This window comes from Tauraco erythrolophus, chromosome 3 (genome assembly GCF_009769465.1).
Source record: "Tauraco erythrolophus isolate bTauEry1 chromosome 3, bTauEry1.pri, whole genome shotgun sequence".
NCBI classification, from domain to species: Eukaryota; Metazoa; Chordata; class Aves; order Musophagiformes; family Musophagidae; genus Tauraco; species Tauraco erythrolophus.
Window position 1 is genome coordinate 21,528,194 of NC_141467.1, and position 22,894 is coordinate 21,551,087.

A 22,894-nucleotide genomic window follows, 5' to 3' on the forward strand; every position below is an offset into this window, starting at 1 on the left:
ACTGGAAACCCACACTATAGGTGTTAAGGGGGCTTTGGACAAACCCTAGTCTGGTCCCAGGGACTGCATCTTCTGGTTCAGTCTTACCTGAAAGAAATGCTCCTCCTGTGCTTAGAAACTGCTCCACAGCGTGAATTGAAGCACAACAAGTGGGGACAATCACAAGATCTGTTTCAAAAGCACAATCCTGAACTGATATGAAATTATAAAGTAAATACACTCTTAGGGCACTTATGTCCCATTGCTTGCTCTTTGAAATGCTTGATCTAATGTCAATGTCCCTGGAAGATGTTTTTTTCTGTGATATGGACAGCCAGTCTGTTTTGCACTGAACAGATAACATTTCCTATCCTGTCCTAAACTATCACAGTGTCCAGTTGTCATTATTATGTTTAACCTGACAAGCAGAAAAACAACACACAGTCGTTCTCTCACCCTTCTCCTGCAGTGTGATGGGGGAGAGAATAAAAAAAAAAAAAAAAAAGGTAAAATTTATGGGTTGAGATAAAAGCCATTTAATAGGACAGAAAAGGAAGGGAAAATAATAGTAATAACAATAAAAGTATATACAAAACAAGTGATGCACAATGCAATTTCTCTTTACCCACCAACCGATACCCAGCCAGTTCCCGAGCAGCTGGCTCTGCAGCTAACTTGCTTCCTAGTTTATATAATGAGCATGACATCATATGGTATGGAATATCCCTTTGGACAGTTTGAGTCAGCTCTCCTGGCTATGTCCCCTCCCAGCTTCTTTGTACCCCTGGCTTCCTCTCTGGCTGGACAGTATGAGAAGCTGAAAAGTCCTTGACTTAGTGTAAGCACTGCTAAGCAGCAACTAAAGCATCAGTGTGTTATCAACATTATTCTCATTCTAAATCCAAAATACAGCACTATACCAGCTATTAGGGGAAAATTTATCTTTATCCTAGTTGAAGCCAGGGCAGTCATTTAGGTGGGATTCATTTTACCTACATTTAGTTGAGTAAAATTAGTTTTCTAATACCAGAGAGTCATCCAGACTCCACCGTCTGCCAGAGAGAAATATACCTCCAGACGGAGATTCATTTCACTTGTTTTAGGATGGAATGGATCATGCTGAAAGTGCCATTTTCTCCATAGGTTACAAGGGGACCCTAAACCTGAAGACAACTAAATTTAGAAGCGTAGATCAAGATGAAAACAATTTCCTGCTAATTCATCTGAGCCAGTTTTCAACTTCTTACCAATCACAATGACTTAATATTAAATTGCAAGCTACTCTCTGTCCTTAAATTAATTTGAACTAGTTATTAATTAGAAACATAGAATATCTCAAGTTGGAAGGGATCCATAAGGATCATTGAGTCCAACTCCCTGTTTCTCTCAGGACTATCTAAAACTAAACGATATAACTAAGAGCATCGTCCAGATGCTCCTTGAACTCTGACAAGCTCGATGCCATAAGCACTTCGCTGGGGATCCTGTTCCAGTGATCATCCACCCTCTCAATGAAGAACCTTTTCCTATCTGCACCTTGTCCAATCTGAACTTCTCCTGACGCAGCTTCATATCATTTCCTTGTGTCCTATGGTTGGTCACCAGAGAGAGGCGATCAGCACCTCCCTCTCTGTTGCCCACCTTGAGGAAGTTGCAGACTGTGATGAGGTCACCTCTCAACTGAACAAACCAAATGACCTCAGCGGCCTCTTGTAAGTCTTGCCCTCAAGACTTGCCCTTTTACCATCTTGGTTGCCCTTCTCTGGACACACTAATAGTTTGATGTCCTTCTTACATTCAGGTGCCCAAAGCTGTACATAGTGCTCGAGATGGGGCCACAACAGTGCAGTGTAGAGTGGGATAATCTTCTCCCTTGACTGGCTAACTATGCTATGCTCGATGCACCCCAGGACATAGTTGGCCCTTTTAGCTGCCAGGGAACACTCTGACTTTTATTCAACTTGCCATCAATCCAGACTCCCGGATCTCTTTCTGTGGGGCTGCTCTCCAGCCTCTCATCCCCCAATTTGTATGTATAACCAGGATTACCCTGTTCCAGGTGCAGAATCTGGCACTTGCGTTTGTTAAATGTCACACTGTTGGTGACTGCCCAGCTCTCTAGTCTTTCTAGATCTCTCTGTAAGGTCTTTCTGCTGTTAAGGGAGTCCATAGCTCCTCAATGATAATTTAGGATCATTCTAACAGATAATTTAGGATCATTCTAATGATAATTTAATCATTTAAATCATTATCATTTCTAATGATAATTTGATCATTCAATGATAATTTAGGATCATTCTAATAGATTTTCCAAGAAATTAGCTGAAGAACTGTTTTACAAACTCTGGGCCACATACTGAAATGCAACATTTAAAAATACATCCTGCATGGATTTGCACTTGGGAGCAGGGGGAGGTACAGCTTCAATTCTGTGCATCACAATAGATCTTGCTGAATGATGAAAGATGTATCCTAGTCTTCCATCTCCACCCTAGACCCAGAATTACGGTGGCTATATGGGTTTCTTGCATGTTGCTGAAATTCATCTCTTCAGAATAATGCATGGTATTATATTAATTGTCTTCCATAGGAACTTTGTGTCCAATATTGAATATGCTTGTTTACTGAGAGAATAGGAGAATGTTTTCCACGTATGCTTACATAACATATCTTGTTCATATTAACTACTTCTATAAATAATTTATGATAAAAGTTGGATTATCTCAAAGGTAGAACCTTTTTTCTCTTTTTGAATGCCATAACACTTGTCCTCTTTTGTTATCTCCAGCTCTTAACATGAAGCTGAAACTACCAGCCACATAAAGAGGAAAGCTATGACTTTGCAAAATGCTCAGCAGTGCTATGGCAGTGATTATTGAAGGACTTGAATGATATAAGAGAAGTGACATGTTTACTATCTGTCTGTGTAGTTAGTTAGGGAGCTATTGTGGAACTGCAATGTCTCAGCTGTATGAATAACTGTACAGGGGGGATGAAGGCTGTGCAAGAATGGAGCTAAGAAACCTAAAACATCCGCAGGAACAATTATTTACTGGTTGCATGATTTGAGGAGGTGTCCAAGAGGTACAGCTACACTCAGCACAGGTGTTAAAAGTATCAGAATGTATTAAAACTGAGTTTAGTGATTGGTTATAGCTTTAATTGTGTTCTACAGGGTAATTATTCTCTCTCTGAAGATTCCCCTTACCTCCTTCCTTTAGTTTTATTTTTTTAAAAAATTAAGTACTTAGACTTTTTTTTTTTTTTTTTTGTTTCGTGTTGAGGTGTTTTCCACCATACCTCATTTCAGGAGCCTAATGGTGATGCTGGCTACATTCCTCGCAGTGAGATAATGTTTATACAGAACATGCAAGATACGAACATGTTTCTGAGCTATATGCAATCTTGACAAAATTACTACATTTTTTACCTGTGATCAAAATGACTTAATTAAACACGTCAACAACCAAAGAGAGCTTGAATGGCTAATGAAAAAGTTTTATGCTTGGCTCCAGTAATTCCTCTGGAATATGTATTTATTTGATCAGCAGAATGGAACCAAGGAGGAAAATAAATGCCAAGTGTTGTTCTGCCTTTTCCACATATTTCCATAGTCAAAGCATGCAGCATTTTTTATGATCTTTGACTCTATCAAAATAAGCAGCCAGATGGCAGTTGGTCCATGCTAACTTAAGAGGGGAGCAGCAGAGGTCAGCTTTCAATGTCTGAAATCTTCCTTTCTGAGCAAAAAGAAAAGGAAGGAAGGAAGGAAGGGAGGAAGGAAGTAAGGAAGGAAGCAAGGAAGGAAGGAAGGAAGGAAGGAAGGAAGGAAAACAGCACCAGCTAGCTATTATTTTAAAAAAGGCTTTCACAGTGATACTAGTGCTTGTTTTGCTGGCTATAACAAATAAAAAAAATGGGAAGATGCTTGGACTATAGGAAGCATGGCATGCAAACTAAACTTTGGCATTGTTCCTGCCAGATTTTCTAAAGAAATGTAGAAAATAGATTTTTTTGATTGCAGGTTCAAACAGATTTTTAGTGATAGATGTTCACACACACACTCACTAAGGGCATGTTCATAAAAGTCATCTTTTTGTATCGGGGGGAAGGGAAACTGTTACACACTTCTCTTTGTTCGGTCGCTGTTGAGACTTTTCGGCAGTAGGAGGTATCTCACTCTCTTTCCTGAATGACTTCTAGGTTTCTACTATATAGTGGTTGCACATTACTTTGACAGACATGGTTTTCTGTCTTGGGGAGCTTAATTACAGTTTTTGATCCTGAACTGGGGGAATGTATGGACTTACACAGATTAGCAATGATCCCAGTTGAGCTTTGTACTAGATAAGCCCTCTCTGATGTAGAGTGTATGACCTGTTGTTTTACTAATGCTGCCGAAACTCATTCATAGTGGTTCTTGTACTGTAATGAATGAAACAGTTTTTTACATTAGTCAAAACAAAGTTACGGTGTGCTTATGTACATATATATATATGTGCATATGTGTATGTGAGAAACTGTTTTCCAGTCTTAGGCTTTTCCTTGCTTTGTTGACAGTTCTGTATTTTACATCTGGTAATTGTTAAGATGATTTCATGACTGAGATGTGCAACGTGCTTTTTTCATTTTTTGTTTTATTTTTAATGAAGGAGTTGGACACATCATCAATTTCTATTTCATTTATTTCCAAGAGTGTGTTTAAGCAATGAATTTGTCGTGTTACATAGTGCAACCCAGCAATAAACTGGAATAGTCTCCATTGGTGATATGCAGTAGGTATTAAAACTATAATAGTGATGTAAAAACATATTTTATCTGTTTTTTTCCAGACTTTGTCATCTTTTTACCAGGTAATATTTTCTCAGCTTGACTCACTGGTACTGCCAGCGTACATATCTTCCACAAATGGAACCAGGCATCCTGCTACCACTCAGTTTGATAGGAGAGCAAAGTGATCTACTCATGACAGCAGTATTCTCTAGAAAAAGAAAGCAAGCAGGTATGGCTCCTTGGCTGGTGCAGTCTTGCAATTTCATTTCTTGTCAAGAGCTTACTGCAGTGTGTCAACTCTAGATTTGGACCTTAACGAGGTATAGAAACAGATATTCTCTCTACAGTTACTGTCATCTCATTCTTGAGATTGCAGCAGATGTCCTGAGTTTCATGTCCTTACTGATGGGACTGCATGTTAAGAAAGCCACTAAAGTAATTCGTGTAGGCTTTTTCATCTTTTCATCTTTCTTTCTAAATGCAGAAAGGTCACTGAAATTAACAATTTTGATGTGAAATGCTGCTTTTTAATCTATCAACAGCTAGGAAAAGCTGAATGCCACTTTTCATATTTCACAAGGCACAATCACAGCTGTCATATCTTATGCAGGAACACTCCTTTGCCTACCTTTTACAGAAAGGAACAGAATATCTTGAGAAGAGATTTGCATTATTTTTTAAGATGAGATAATTTGAAATACTGTCGAATCTCTTTCATGCTAAGGTTTAGACACTCATCATTCTTGAGAAATCATGCCCTTTGTAGGTCAGGCATGTATATGGCTTTAACTTTGGTGATTGTCTTGCTAGGAAGCAGTGAATAAAAACTTGCTGCTATATGAATGATCCACCCACTTGAAAGGTGGAAGCCTTCTTTCACAAGGCAGGAAGGAGTCAAGGCAAGGAGGTAGGCAAAGAAGTAGACAGACAACACTCTGATCCTCTTATTCCAAAGGGAGAATCCTGTGCTTATTCCATGAAGTGTTGATGTGGCAGTGGATGGAAGAGTTAGGAGAAATGGGTGATGATGTAGACAGTTATTGAAGAACTGTGCAAAAGAAGAGCTGCACTATTTCCATGCACTAATTATGCAGTTGAAGGTTGCATCAAGAAGTATTTGTTGACTCCAGAAAGCTTGAGTCTGTGGATGTTCCTTTTAGGATGCTGGAAGCTAACATTTTAGCTGTTTTCTAATGGTATTTAGGGTGCTTTTTTTTACAGGATAGGTGAAGACTTTCTGTCTTCTGAGTTGAATTCAGTCTGTGACTTTCTTTGTGACTTTTAGGAAGATGATTTCGCATGTGTAGGGAGAGGCCTGTTATTTTTGTAAGAGAAAGATCTGAGGTAAGCCTGCAAAAAGTGTGTAAAAGGACTGTTTAATACATAAGTAGTAAAAGGATACCTGCCCCATTTGAGATTTTAATTTCCCAGACATTTCATAGGTACATTAGACAAATACAATGTATCTGCATAATCATATATCACAGTGTATCCAGAAGGGCTCACTTGAAAACCTTTTCTCCCTCCTTTTTCTTAAAAAACAACTTATTTCTAACAATTCTAGTCATTTGTAAAACTCAAAAGCTTTGCACATATATCTGACTGGAGATGACTGCACCTGGTATACTTGTCAAACAGGTTTTGCCAGGGACAGGTTTCTGTTAAATTATTCAATCTTTGAGGTGAAGTCACATACTGCTCCTTGTTAGGTAAGATTGCTTATTCAATGTCTGTTCTTTTGCCACTTTACACCAAAGTCTCTTTGGTGAAAATGCAGACACCCAATTTGCAAATGCAGTTGCAAATCATCCTAGGTTTCCTTCACATGTATATACGTGCAGAAACTTGCAGATAATGGTAAGATGTTTCTAAAACACGCTTAGTCATTCTCAATTTTTGTTTCTCCACTGCCAGGCAAACATTTTATCATTCTACCAGTCCTGTTTTTAACTTTTTTTTTTCCACTTGACTAAAAGCCTTGCAGTAACATAAATATTGCAAGACCACTTCAAAACTACTGAGATTTTGAATGAACACAGATTTTGACAAGAGTTCTTTAATTGCCCAGGACCAAATAGTCGACTGCTAATCTTTAGATGAACTGTATTCTAATGGTTCCTAAGGAAGCTTGTACACGAAAACCTCCTCATTAAGGGTTTCCTCTCTTACTGTTGCAAAAGCCACTGGCATCTAAAGATACAGCTTGTGAAATGAAGACCGACATGGTCCTTCCACCAGCAGCAGAAGGGTATGTTTTCACAAAAAATTGTCGTTCATTAGTAGAGGTGTAGTTCTTCAACCAGTTAGAGACATGAACTACAGTCAATAACATTACAATATTTATATCTTAGTATTTTGTGAAAACACTGACATTTGCAAATATTTTTTTTTTTTTTAGGAAAGTATAAAGACTATGTATTACACACCAGTTTCCCTGAAATGTGAAAGTAAAGTAAGTAAAATTGCATGGGAGAAATTTAGAAGGTTGTTTCCTTGCTTACATGAATAATTCTGCCTAAAACAGGCATAGTTAAAGTAGTTTCTATTCCCAGTTTCTTCCCTTTCTCACGTCCTCCTATCTTTCTCTGCACTATGCTGGAGAAAACACCCTTTCAATGTTTTTGTTTTTCCTGGCTTGAACTTTTTTCTATCCGTTCTCAGTCTCATTTCTGTGAAATAAACAGATTTTAAGAAAATACCCAAACAAAGCCTTCTGCCAAGAGAATGATAAAACTGATATGATGGAGTATCAACCACCAGTGTGTTGTGGAGAGATAGCTAGGGTGATAATCATTCAACACAGATCTGCTGTAACCACAGTCCAGGTAACTATGCCCTTGGGGAGGAGTATCCATTTAGTTTAAAATATCTGGAAGGTAACTTTCCAGAGATACTTCAACAGCATTTCTCCTGCTGTGAGGCCCTTTGCTCCTTAATGGCATCATCTGCTTCCTAAATGTCAATGCAGTGTTTGACTACTGCCTGTGCTTTGATTCTGTACAGCATTACTCTATAAAAGCTAAAGGTTACTGTTCTACTGGTGAAAAGTGTCTGAATGATTTGCAAGAGCAAAGCTAAAATCATAAAAAGAAGGAACTCAATAGATCAGGGGATGCCCTAAGACATACTGGTATAAAATTAATCAAAATAGCTGTTTCAGCCCCTCTTACCTCTCTCCACCGACATAAAGGTTGCAAAAAATAAAGGAAACAACAAAGAAACCATTTCTGTATGAGACAGATGGCATTTTAAATGTTTTGAAGATACAATTAAGTATTCTTATGGCAGGATATCACTTTCTGCAACTTTTCTAAGTCTTATAGTTAAATTACTGGTACTGAACATTAGTTTTGTGTAGATAGCTAAAGACTTTTTTTTGCGGGGGTGGGGGCGAGTTGTTTTGAGTTTTTTTAGCCTGAATCCAGGAAATGCAAGTTCTTTGAATCTGGTGAACTAGCTATTTATAGATCTGAACAACAAACTTTAATGTAAAAATTAGTTGAGGCACTGAGAATAGTTTCAGCAACTATTTTAGTCTATGCATGTCTTACCATGGCAAAAGAAAAGACACTTCAAATTCTGCAACAGGCAACCATTTGGAATAATAGCTGTAGGGGTCTGCAAGAGAAATGGTGTTACATATCTGAAGTTTTCTTTTCAGATTTTCAGCTCATTTATACTAAGCTATAATTCCCTGGGGAGTCAGGAGCTAAAACTGAGGTGTCTGGTATAGATCTGAGGCAAAGCTGCTGGAGGCTTAAGGGATGAACAGTTACTCCTTGTGAAAGGTAGTCAAGTATCAATATTGAATATTCAAATTTCAATATTGGATGAATAGAAAGAAGTTGGCTTCCTTGCCTCTGGTCATCTGTGTCAGTAGCAGTTAAAATATTGTACTAACTTGTATTGATGCAGCCATAAATGCTGGCTCTAAAACCTTTCCTTGACAGCAACCTTTTGAAGTTCAATATGAAACTTTGAAATTATTGAAAGAATAAAAGAAACCCTTTGACTACTTAAGTCTAGAGTAATTTAATTAAGAACTTCAAACAAGTGAGATATTTCCTGTATATGCTTTCTTAATTAAAGAAGGAAAGAAGAAAAACATTGCTATCCTTGAAATTGCCCCACTATCTTCTATTGCTTGAATATTATACACAATTGTTTATGGCATACGAAAGTATTACATCATCTTTTATTCTGTAAACATACAAATGGCTGTGGACTGCCTGGCATGGCGATCACTAAGAAAGTTGATATAAGAGACAATTTTTGATTCTAAATTCGCTGCTATATGTGGGATTTAGGTGGCATTTTTTTCAAGTACTGTCTGTCTATCAAGCTGAGTTTCCTTCAGCGAAGTCCCTCTGTATACTTTAATGAATACTTAATACGGCAAATCATCCAGTGTCTGACAGCTACCTGTGCTGCGGTAATCTGTGAAAGCCAGCTCCTTGTTTCTCTTCCTTTGCTCATTTACTATTCTATCTCAGTGGTTGAACACAAACCTCCCCTACTGCTGCAGCTTAAATGTAGCCAGCCACTTTAATGATCTGACGAATACTCAAATGCAACAAACAGGAGGATAAACATCCTCTGCCAAAAGAATCTCCATCAGCACGTATTGTGCAAGGGTGTGAGCTGAGCAGTGGCTGATTTGTTTGTTGCCCAGCACTCTGCACCAGCAGAATTGTGCCTGTGAGAGTCAATTCATGCCCTATGCCTTTTACACACCATGCTAAAGTCAGAGGCAAGACCGTTTAGCCTAACTAATGTCTAATTACTACACAGTCTTCTCATATATTAAGATTGTTTCACACTTTCCCTTCTTTTTAAATCGTATTCATTCCAGAAATATCTTTGCAGTAGCTACAGTATCTTGCAAGGCTGACAGCTAGAGATGAAATGCGGTGTTTGATTTCTCCCAACATTTGACATTCTGTGCAAATGCCAGTGTGCCTGTTTGAGTTCGCTTAAGAATATACATTCTCTCTTTTTTTTTCCCCTCCAGAATATGCAGGATGATATTTAAGAAAACTTATTTCTTATATTAAGTGAACTTAAGGGTGATTAAGAGCAAACAGAATGTCAAGAAAAGGTTATGGGCTAAAATGTTCCTTATTGTAATTCCACAATTTTCAGTAAACTCCTCCATCATGTTCTAACAAAAATAACCTGCTACATAAAACTTGGTTTCTGACATTCTTTGTGTCAGTTATTTCCTGAAAACAATAAAACTATTTGTTCTTGAATGTTTATTCCTTAAAGAAAAGTAGTTTACCTGGAGCCTGTTATTCCCTTTGTAGACAAATTCATGGTGTTTAGCCCTAGACCTTGAACCTCTGCATCAGTCAGATGAGCATCAGCTTCAGATTCTGTCACCAGGCTGAAAATCAGTATTTGGTCACCTGGAACCATCTTCCCAGTAGTTACAAAGGCAATCTGTAGAATGTAACCATTATTTTCTCAATAAGAGAGAGTTATTCTTTTTAACGGGAAGTTATGCAGTGTAGCAGCACTGCAGATTTCGATAGTTACAGGTGGAATTTTTTACAGAACTGTATAAGAAACTTATCAAAACTTTTCTTCTAGTGAAGGTGCATAATCTAATTAACATAATTTATTGGTTAACCTGCATTCACAGGAACAGTCCTGCTTCCACCATCCTCTCTCTTTGGGAATTGTGTTCCTGCTCTGCCTTTTATGTCAGCACTAGTGCTTGTCTGATCCGATGGTGAGCTGGTGCAAGATGCTGAAGGGAAGAAAAGTATTTCTTTTTTGCAGGGTTAGTCCTCCATTCTTTAGCTTCCAGGATTGGTTTGCCATGCAGCCAACTTGGTATCTCTGCAAGTACGAAGAAAATGGGATGAATTCGTGACAGAGGTCTGAGACTGGGAGAGTGAGGGGGCAGGATCACCACTTCACACAGCAGCTGCCTGCTAGAATGGTTTGGTGGTACTGCGAAGCAGCACCTCTGCAAAGAGCCTTTCTCTTGACATTTGTTGACAACAGTAACTTCCAGCATAAATTACACCTCCTGAAGTTAATCAGAGTACTAAGCAGAATAGTAATAGTGAGTCTATTTCATGTAAATTAAAAGATGTATTTTCTTCTGCAGCTAAATCAAAATCACTTGAGTTTTGTTTTCAAAATGTAAAAATATCCTTTTGGTGGTGGTTTCTGTATCTTGCCTGCCTCGCTTTTCATGCAAAATCTCAGTTTATAACATAGGAAATTCAAACAGATGAGGCTAATACCCTGCAAGAAAAAAACCCCAAAACATTTGAAACTACAGAGTAATAATACAAAAAGCCCTGTGAATTTTAATAAACCATAGTTCAAGACTAGAAGTTGAAAAATAAATTAATTTTATCCTACTGATTGCTAGAAAAGGATAATAGATACAAATACAGTACTTCAGAGAGAATAAAATTACCTGATGACCACCCGTTGAAACCTGTTGTAGAAAGGAACTCAAATCAACATCTCAACAGATTACATGGAAATACATGAAGCGGAAGCTTAGAGATTGTGATGAACTTTTCTGCCATGTGCACAAATATAAATTCACATGTATTATGCTGCTGACATTAGATTATAGTGTATTACTCTGTCTGCTGCTGTCCCAATGGTCTTTTTATAACATTTATGTTAATTTTGTTGTCTCTGCTCTCAGAGAAGCGATTATCTCCTGTATTTGTACAGCTTTTACCATGTGTTAAACTATGGCTTAATAGGTAGAGATTCTAATACATCTAGGAAGTAATTTTGGTATTTAAGAGCCTTGTGTATGGAATTGGATGCTCAGACTTTCCCAAAGCCCTGCTGTTACACTTGATGGTTCTGGGAACACCACTACATCAAATCCTGTAGGGAGTTGTCCCGACCTTGATGCCTATGCAGATTTCGTAAGTGAACACATGCTGGTTTTATGCTAAATCACAAATCAATGACTTCTACATCAGTTTAGGAAAAGAACTTTTCAAAACCTCAGTAGAGACACATAAACACATTTTCTTCTCTTAGTTAATTACAAAAGGACTTGCTAAAGCTTGACCTTAGATATTAAATTTTTGTTTTATGAAACAACATCAGCACTTATTCTGAATTCCCCATTTTGCCAAAGATCTAGGCTATTTCTTGGAAAACAATACATTACCCAAGCAAAAATGCTATGCACTACTCCAAAAAAGAAAACCTTAAAATTCCTCCCAAACATCAGCTTCCAGTAAACTACAAATCACAGAGATTTTTGTCCCTTTCTCCTTGTTTTGTATGTAATTATAATGCATATTTGTTTACTTAAACATTTTATCAATTAAGCTAAAGGAAGCAAGATTGTGTTTTCTTTTCCTTTGATCAAGTGTTAGAGTTAATTGCTTGCCAAATGGACTGATATGGCACTGTAATTTAAAAGGAAGATTATGAATGGGACTTTTCCTGGTAACTTCTGGGAAACGTTCTGAAAAAAATAAGCCTCCTAGTTTGTGTCAAGTGTTAATGATTTGTTTTTAAGAGCAACTTTTGTGAATCCCTGTGATTAAATTAGGGATAGATAGAGGTAATACCACTAATAGAGAACAGCTGGGCTTGCTATAAATGTGGCTTTCTTCTTGTGGATAGATTATAAACTTTGCCCTGTGGCTGGTTCTGCTCCAGTAAATGCAGATACTTTAGTTAGCAATGGAGTTTTCGTCTTCTCTTTGCTACATACTGGCTGAAGCCCATATATTCTGATGAGAAGAGAAACATGTTTTGTTGCCGTATATTGCATAAAACAGTTGGAGTTTTATGTGAAAAATAATGCTAAATTTTCACAAGAGAAGGGAGGGCAGAAGAGGTTTTGGGAAGGAGAGGAGGGGCTCCTTCACAGCTGTCTGGCATAACACACTTTGCTCAGTGATGCCATTATTCTGTCCTGTACTGTTTTCCAAAATTGAAGGTGCAAGATGTCTCAGAATCTGGTGACATGCATGCTGTGATATAGCTCTGTGATATAGCTCTGTGTCTCCACTGTTTTGTCCAGCACTTGTTGGCTCTCAAACTTTTTATTGCAACGTATGGCTGTATGATATTAACATTTCACCGTGGACAGCATCATGAAAGTCTAGAAGTCTATTGCTCCCATAAGCCTGGTGCTAACTGAGCAGTGGTGACCTTATCTGGCAAATATAGCCCTTTTTCAGAAGAGCTTGACATGAATGTCTGGAATGTGAACAAGGACCCTCTCCTCCCTCCCCTTCACAATTAAAACTGCAAAATCTTAGTTTTTGCTCAAACTCTACTTAGGCTCTGGCTTCTTTTTATTTTTTTTTTTTAATATTATTATTTTTTAAAATATCTATATTTGATTGCTTTTCTATCTCTTCATCAGAGTAGCAGAGGACCTTCTCCATGGTTATGGTTTCTATTCTTAACTCAGCTGGTGAGGTAAAGGATCACAAATTGAAATTCTGAAGCTGTGATCCAATACATTAATGATAAATAGCTCTATTATCTTTCTTTTTTTGTTTTGTTTTTGTTTTAATCCCATGTTAAGTTACAAATTTTTACTAGCTTTTGTGTGAAATGATAAACTGTTTCTTCTTACTTTGATCTGTTCTATTCCACTTCCATGACTTCCTATATTTATGAGCTACGTTAAATATTTTGACAAATTGATAGTGTTTAAAATTGTTGCCAGCTGCAGGCAAACACTAAGGATTTTGGAAGTCTAATAAAATACCATGGAACCTGCATAGCGATGTGTGTTTCTTAAGGGGGAAAACACCACATTCTTTAGGAGTGTGATTTTTGAGCTTCGCTGTGTATTTTGAAAAAAGGAACAGAAAATTCAATGGAGGAACTGAAATCTGAAGATAAATCACAGTGATATATCTAAGTGGAAATGAGCCTTTTATATGGATTTTGTAAAACTGTATGCATTTATGGAAATAGATCAGAATATACCCACTGGTTATCTCATTTGAGTAATTGGTGATTTGGAGGAATGTTATCATGTATTGCCTGAGTTAAGAAAGTGACCTGAAATTTTCATGATTTCAGAGATGCTGTCATACTTTAACGCCAGTAGTGGTGTGATAATGTGCCTTTTTGATAGTATTAAAACAAAGGGTAATTCACAGTTGCTTTCACATTTAGCTACAACTTTCAACCATTTCTTTCATTCTTCAGAAAATTAAAAATGAATCTGTTAGAAATATTCCAAGGCATGCAAGAGGAAGGATCAATGTTAACCACTCAGAAGAAAAGTTTAGAAGACAATCCCCCTTCCCTGTACCTGGCATTTCCTTAAGACTCAGTCTTCCAGTACAATCGTCAGAAATTCAGAATAACATAGTTTGATATTTTAGTCAGATAGGACTCAAAAATTTCACCTGTCCATTAAGTCCAGTTCTTATTATATAGTCAACATGCTTTATATGTTTGTTTTCATAAATTCCTTGATCCTCTTTTCAAAAACCAAGGAGTATTTTGCTATTGCTGCTTCCCCTGGAAGTCTGTTCCGGTACCTGAGTGCTCTGATGGTTACCAGTATGACAATTTCTATGTTAAATTAATTCTTGACTGTTTATGGTTTTGTGTTGGGTTTTTTTTGAACATTTGACTGAGTGTTTTGAATTCTAGGTATGTTTAGAGACAATATTTACATCTTATTTCCATTCATCATGGGTAGTGCATAAAAAGCTTAAGTGGCATTGAGGTTTCTACTGTGGCACAAATTTAAAATCCAGGAAAAATACAGTGTTTAGTAAGACTGTAAAGACTGAATTAAATTAACTTCTTGATGGTTGATTTCAGCTGTATAGCAACTTTACTCTGAACCCATGAAAATCATTAGGTGCAATTTGAATGCTGGAGGAAATCTAAGGATGCAGTCCAATGATGCCAAAATTTTTAAGCACAACAGCCTAAGTAGCTGCTATGAAAAGGTCATAGAGCTGCAAGCAATATGAATGAACAGATTGCCTGGACCACTCTGGATCATTTATACTGTGTAGATAATGAAAAAGACAGTGGAAACTACTGCTTGAGGAACTTCTTAGGTTGACTGAATCTCTAGTCAAGGGACGTTAATGTCGATTCCAATGGCAGAAGAAGAGTATTCCATTCTGAAAGCGTTTTGTCATCTTACTGTCTTGCTATACATATGAGCTTTAGGAATTGATCTTTACTGTAATAAAGATTATTTGGTTTTATGTTAACTGCTAGATAATGTTGACTATTAGTAATGCTGGTTTAAGGAACAACTGAGCAACCACAGCTGCTGGTCTACCTTTCTAGTGTCTTGAAGTGCTGGATAGAACATTTGTCATCAACTGAAGCCAGCCAAGCTGTTACCTTTCTCATTTCTGTTAGGGAAACAGTCCCTGGAATGATTAGGAAATGCCATGTCCTGTTGAATCTGAGCCAGATACAGTGGATGTTATTCAATGGATAGTCTAGGGGTTGTGAGGAAAGACCGAGGTGGTTGAAATGTTTTGTTCTCTCTTCCTGCCTACAACAAAAGTAGTTTATAAAAGATGAAGAGCATGAGGAAGACATTTTAAATTAATAATTTAGCATAGTTTTTAAACTACTGCCATATGCTATTTAGTTTAATAGAGCGACAATGGGGAATATGATGGCACTACCTTATTCTTGGTCAGGGCAGTGAACACCCTCTTAAGCTTCCTGGTGCTTTGGCTTCCTGGTCCCCAGACCAGATTTGATATGGCATCTGTATGGCCTTGAGTTAGTGAGCTGTCTGAGCAAGAGATTTCCAAAGCCTTGATAGGAATGTGTACCCTTCACTGGGGAGATGCTTTTAAGCTCAGGCTCTCACCATTGGGATCCACCTGAGCAGCACTGCAACTATGCCTATGCCTGATCATGTGTCTTGCTGCACCTTGGCTTCCCACTGGCCTTAGACTTGCCTCATCGCTATGGACTTCTCTGAAGATCACTGGTCTTCAGCTGAACTTTGTTACCATCCTCAGGCTCACTCTGCTCCGCTTGCGTGGGTACCATGAGTCTGTGCCCTTGCCAATGAGAGCGCTGCCCTGCGAGACTCGCTGTCACCCCCAGCTGCCAGCTCACCTCCCTTTATTGAACAACCTCCTCCTGCTATTCCCTTTTAATAGTTGCCAATATATTTTTTTTAACATAAAGATTCCCAGTTTGCAGCCATGTTGGTGTGATTTGCAAAACAGGATTTTTTTTTTATTGCATAGTTTTTCTTCAGTGTTTTACAGTTCTACAAGGTAAATTTAGCGATGAAATAAGTCTGTTCCATCCCCTGATATTTGAGATCAAAGTATATGATGTCTGATCCTCTTCCAATCACTGAATCAGAGTGTGCTATGGATACAACACTGTTCTTTCTTTCTTAAATGTTTTGAAGAATATTGGCTAGCAAAGAAATGCATTCTAGAATATGGATGTGCTTTCAATTATCCCAATGGACTACAGTGCTTCACAAAATCATTAGGGTAATCATGCATGCTGATGACTGTGCCCTTGAAGCATAGAAAAACATGCAGCTAATTGTGAACAAATAGCCATAACCAGGAGACAGCTAGCACTCAATTTATACACTGGCTTTTGTGAAGTAAGTTGCATATAGATCCATAATTATAGCTGGAGCACAGAGGGTTAAAGGCACCTACAGATTAGCCTTTTTTGCTAGCATCTTATTCGATGATGCTCTCTCATATAAGGCATTGACAAATCTAGAATCGATGTCTTTTAGATTAGATCTTAGGAAGAAATTCTTCAGTACGAGGGTGGTAAGACTTTGGAATAAATTGCCCAGAGAAGTTGTGGATGCCTCCTCCCTGGAGGTGTTCAAGGACAAGTTGGACAGAGCCTTGAGTAGCTTGATCTAGTTGAGAGGCGTCCCTGACCATGACAGGGAGGTTGGATTAGATGATCTCTAAGGTCCCTTCCAGCCTATGCCATTCTATGATTCTACGATTCTACGATTCTTTGGTTAATGGTCAGACAAAATTTGAATTCAGTGTTACCTGAACATGCGTCTTCTATTTAGTGCCAATCTTGCCTTTGCTGTTGATGGATATATATGGCTTTTGGCTGTGTTCAGACTGCATGGTATCTTATGCACAAAGTGGCAAGGTATAATCTGTAACAATAACATTTTGGAGCGCTGCAGGAACCGAAGGATTGAAATCCTGATAGTGACAGGAAAGTTTTGGTGGGCTGGACATGTACTGGGAATGAAAGACAGAAGAAAACTGAAGTGACTTTTCTCATGCTGAGACTGAAATACTGCACCGAGTAGTATGAGGCTGAAATCAATAACTGGGAAATTGTAGATAGTAAAGTAGCGCACAGTCATTTCAATTAATGGGGCTCAGCTGGGGAAGTAAAAGACAGAGATAAGGGGATGGGATAGGAATTAGAGTTTTCTAGGGGTAGAAAGAGAATCAGAGATTTCAGGGGTTTTTGCTAAAACTTTGCCTTTACCTGTTCATAAGTTGGACATGAGATGAGATTGGGTTAGTCACATTCATATATTGAAGAGGGAATATTCTCAGTCAGGTAATTTCTGGTTAATGAAGTGCTACTGCAACAGTTGCTGTACTAAGTGGTGCACTGTCAGAAAACACAAGACCAGTTACAGACCTGTAGAGAGTCTTTGATGGCAGCAGTGAAAGTACAGCCCTGTAATCCGCTGTATAGTTCTGAGCCTGTTAAACCTAGTTAGTGGCTTCCTCTATGCATTCAAACCAAAGACATCTCAGTTTAGCTACTTCCCTCTGTTTTCGGCATGTATCGTAGTTACTTGCCCTCGCTTAAGGCAAATCTTGTTGCTTTGTAGTATCTCCATGTCTTCGTTTCAAGTCCTTGTACAAAACATCGTTCTAGTCCAAAAGGTACCTGTAGAAAAGAATATTACAGGAATGTAAGTCACTGTGCCATGTAAATGATCAAATCAAAGCCTTTGAGTTCACAAAGGCCTACAAAAAGAGACTAGGGACAGAAACAGTAAAAAACCACACCTAGATACACAAACACTAAAGCACAGGAGGTAAGGGAGACCAAAGACCAGATCTGTCACGTCACAGATTGAGGAAACATAACTGAAGGAACAATTCAAAGCCTTGAAGATGCTCAACCAGCATTTTGTACCTAGTAAGTGGGGGAGTTTCAAAGATGAGATATTTGAGATGGCTTATGGGATTATGTGAGACTTATCATGGGATGTTATAGAGGCAATGTGGGAATGTACAAACTTTATTCTGTGATGTTTAGGGGAGGAAAGGGAGGAATCCAGATGGGTAGGAGGAAGAACAAGCATGGGAAAATGAAAATAAGAAGGACAAAAGGAGACAGTCACATTTTAATTCGCTTGCTGATCTCTATGTTTGCCTGTCTGAGCCCTGTGCCTGATCACTGTAGTCTGTCCTGCCTTCTTAAACTCCGTTCCTAACTCTTTTCTATGTGACCTTGCTGTCTGTATGAAGGTGCCTCACTAGCACGCTTCAAGCTGGATGAGCTGACATGTGGGAGGAGTCCAGAACCTTGTAAGACCCAAGGTTAGACCTGAGACCAAGGTTAAACAGGGCCACGAGTTTGGGCACAGACTCTGGGTCAATCTATGGGTCTGTTCTTGGGACCTACAATCGTAGGAGTAACTCTAAATGAAGAGTGAAGTTGTGTGAGTATCCACTAGTAAGCTGATCAGCTGAAGACAGGGAACAGGACTGGGTTGTGTTGTTCATGTCTCTGTAAGTGCTGTCGGTGCTTACACAGGTGACATCAAAGCCACTGATCACTTCTTGGATGGCTGTCCTCATTTGGCTTGTACCTGTTTGGAATACATTCTCAGCCTTAGCAAACAGAAACCAAGACCACAGCAAACAGACTGGGGAATGAAATCACCTTGACGTTGAAGTCTACCATATCCAGGTTCTTTTAGCAGGAAGCAAGCCACATGACTACACTATAAAAAGAAGCAAAAGAATATAAAGAAAAAGTCACTATTGGTGTTGAGTTAGGGCACAGATTCCCTTCTGACTTTACTTCTAATAACTGATTAATCTCATATGTTAGAGAAGCCTTCGATCAGGTGAGAGAATTTATTGTCACTTGATACTTCACAACCCTCTTTGATTTGGTTTCTAGCTGTGACAGATTGCTACCCTTTTCCTGAACTTCTGTTTGTCTTTAGCATACCTGGATATTCCTGGGGGAGAAGAACCTTTCCTGAGTCCAGAAATCACTTTTAAAAACCTAGACATATGGGCTGAATTACAAATGGCTCCAAAATTCAGTGTTGATGTATTATCATTGGTAACTCATCAGAGAGGTACCAAACGCTTTCATAAGTAAGGTAAGCTCACTAATACTGCAGTTACAACAGGCTGTTACAATACCATCAACAGCTCTCTCTGATCACTAGCATTGAACTTAAAAATTGGCTGCTCTCACAACCGCAGGCATAAAAATAAATAAAATAAAATAATAAAATAAAATACCCCCTCCCAGTAATAATCAGCAAGAGAGAAAAAAATAGACTTGAATATGTAATTTAGCTATCTCATCTCTGCTTGCCTTCTCTTGCTTAGTGTAGGCACATTCAAAGAATTCAAAAATTTTGCTGTTAATCTGTAAAGGCTTCCTGGTGATCAACTGACATTTCATGAGTGTCACAAACGTTTGTTGTCATTCTTTTCCTTCTAAAGAACAGGTAATCAGTACGTTTTCTTGTGCTTTTAGTGATATAAGACGGAGTAGTTTCCAAATTTTCTCATTTATACTGACAAAATATATTCAGATCTGTGACATACATTTTTTCATTCTGTTTACTAGTAGCTTTTCACACCATGAACCATCAGCATGCTCATATTAAGTACTAAGCCTCTCTTCCCTTGGAGAATCTTATGTATTCAAGCTTCATGGCTGTAGATTTTGTTCTCAGAGCAGTGTGCTTTCCTTCTATTACTGTAGGTAGGGGAGGAAAGCATCTTCTAGTTTCATTGTGTAGCACACATGGAAAAAAAATATAAATCACTTGAACTACCAAGGACATCCATGCCTCCTGCCCCCTAAGTAAGTAAAGCTCCTTAGCAGCTTGTTTGTGTTGAGAATCAATGTCCATTTTCTCTACGCAAATTGAAGTGCTCTAACTTTCTGTTGCTAAGTGATCCGTGACAATTTCATTTTGCTTGAGTACATAATTTCTCTTAATTCAGTTACAGGATACTGTACTTTTTGTGGTTTCAAATCTAGCTTTTTACTGGGTAAACAAATCTGACCTGATTTAGTTACAGTCAATATTGTCTTTGTAAGTAACAACTGTCTAACTTGCTTTGTCAGAGTTTTCTCCATTATTTTCCTTTCATGAACTATTCTACTGGGATGAAACTTATGCCAAATGAAGAACAGGTAAAGTAAATGTTTTGAAGTTGTTTTACATATGCAGACCTGAGTGACAGTATGGCCTTCTGCTTTTTGTGCAAATGTTTTGAGAACAAATTTTGCTTGTGCTACTTGACATTATCTTTTGAATAATCTAAAAGTATTATAGTCTCAGTTTCCATGTTAAAGGACTTTGCCATGACTGCAACCTACCTATTGAATAAAACTTTATCTGTGTACTCCAGCAACCCTTCTCTGGAATCCAGTCAAATGTCTAGAAATATATAAATAGCCAAAAATTATAATGTTGGGAAAATTTCTTTCCCCATTTGAGAAATTATATCTTGCAACTGAGAAGTAGAACTGTAGGATGCTCTGACTCAATTGATTCATATACCTCCAGATCACAGATTAGGAAATATAACATGTGAATGAAGAGCACTTGGTACAATTTTGAAGCAAGAAGAAATCCTGCTTAATGTGTGTTGTTTTTATCAATCAGAAGTGCAGAGATTTAGATACAATGTTATTTTTTTTTTCAGTGATCTTTTCACTAATGATTTTTGTAAAAAGATTTTTTTCTCATTTTTTACTTTTAAATATTAGGTAGTACACAGCAAAGTCTCAGTCTAAATCTCAAGTTATTCCTTGAATGAAAAAGGCTTAAGGACCAATATTTCTGTGATCAATGGCTGTCAGTGGGCATTTTATTAGCTTATAAACTTTAGAAACTTAGACAATACAAATACCATATTTTTTTTAATATATTTTCTTTGTATCTGGGAATAAAAATACATTAAATAGAACATTTAAGGCTAGGTTGTTGAGTTTGGAGGTTTTTGTTTGTTTGTTTATTTATAAGTGCCCAGGTATAGTCCTGGTCACCAGTCTATTGGATTCTAAAAGCAACCCATTCTGCAGAAATGTCAGATGTTGTATAAGTAACAGAATATTTTGCCTTTCCTGAAAACTGGAGTAATTGCTAATCTTCTCTGATTGTGTTTTCGGTTCAAGACAACCTTGTAGACTGCTAATACTTGTCTAGTCATACTCAAGAATAGCTGTTTGCAGAAAAGGGCTGATTGTGTATCAGCATCTTTGTTGCTTTTTTATCTCGTGCTTTTTTTTCCCTTAAAAATTTTTACTTTTATTTTTTTTAATCATAATTCTTCCCTGTTAGTCTGACTCTGTTGTACTTGTTAGGGCTAATTTGTTCCTTTTCTGCTTTAGGTAATCAAACACTGGACAGATAAATACCTGTGTTATCTACAAATTAATGCCATTACTTTACATACAATCAATATTGAGCATATAGTAACAACAGTGTCAGTGCAATGTGATGCTACTGGACAGTATAGAAAGGTGAAAAAAGATTCTTTTTGCCTTTCCATTGCTCTTCTCTTGAGAGGAAAACAAGAGAAGTGGAAGGGTGGGGTTTTTTTAAACAATGAAATGTCTAAATCAAACTTTTGAAGCCCAGTAGAATGAAGGGAAGATTTTCATGTTATGACTACAAGTAGTATAGATGAGACCTGCATGACAACAGGAAATCTAGAGTATGTAGCTGAGGTTAAAACAAGAGCAATTTGACAAAAAAAAAAAAAAAAAAAAGATAAAACAGAATTTCATTATTAGAAAAAAAGAAAAAAAGACAGTCTCAGTGTGATATTAGAAACCTGTGTTGTAAACTGCTTTTTGAATAAATGAAACTGATTTTCCTGCAGGCTATCTCTAAGGCAATCATCCTCACAGATGCACAACAAACATCAAGTGGGAATACTTTTTATTGCCATCCAGGTTCTTAGTATAAAGTAGTGTAGTTCAGTGCTCAAGAGACAGCTACATGTATTGATGTCCAAAGTCAAGCAAAAACTGGATATTACCACACAGTGCTTTACAAAAATCTAGTTTCTTCATGCAAGAAAAGTATTAATGCCTTCTTTGCGAATGTCTGTTCTTGTGAATGGGCTCACACACCTGTCATGGTTTATCCCAGCCAGCCGCTAAGCTACCACTCAGCTTCTCACTCCTCCCCCCTCAGTGGGGTGGAGAGGAGAAAAACAAAAGGCCTGAGGGTTGAGATAAGAACGGGGAGGGATCACCCACCAACCATGGCCCTGGGCAAGACAGACTCAGATTCTGGACAAATCAATTTAATTTGTTAACAGTTCATTTGGAGAGGATAACGAGAAACAAAGACAGATCTTAAATAGACCTTCCCCCACCCTTCCCTTCTTCCGGGCTCTATCTCCTCCCCCAGCGGCAAAGGGGGAAGGAGAATGGAAGTCGCAGGTCAGTTCATCACACGCTGTTTCTGCTGCTCCTTCCTTAAAGGGAGAGGACTCCTTACACTCTTCCCTTGTTCAAACGTGGGACCCCTCCTCACAGTAAATAGTCCATAGACTTCTCCAACGTGAGTCATTCCCACAGGATGCAATCCTTACTCATCAGATTGCTCCAGCGCAAGCTTCTTCCCCACAGAGTCACAGCTTCTCAGGGGTCAGCCACCCACTCCGGTATGAGGTCTCTTTTCATGGACTGCAGATGCATCTCTGCTCCATCATCAATCTCCAGCAGTGTGGAGGGCCTTCACATGGAGACAATCCTCTACAAACTCCTTCGGGTGCAGCCATCTCTGCTCCAGCATGAGGTCCTCCATGGTTGTAGGTGCATCTCTGCTCCACCGTTAATCTCCATGGACTGCAGGGGGCCGCTGTCATCTCACCATGGTCTGCAGGAGAATCTCAGGTCTGGCACACCTCCTCCCGTTCCATCTTCA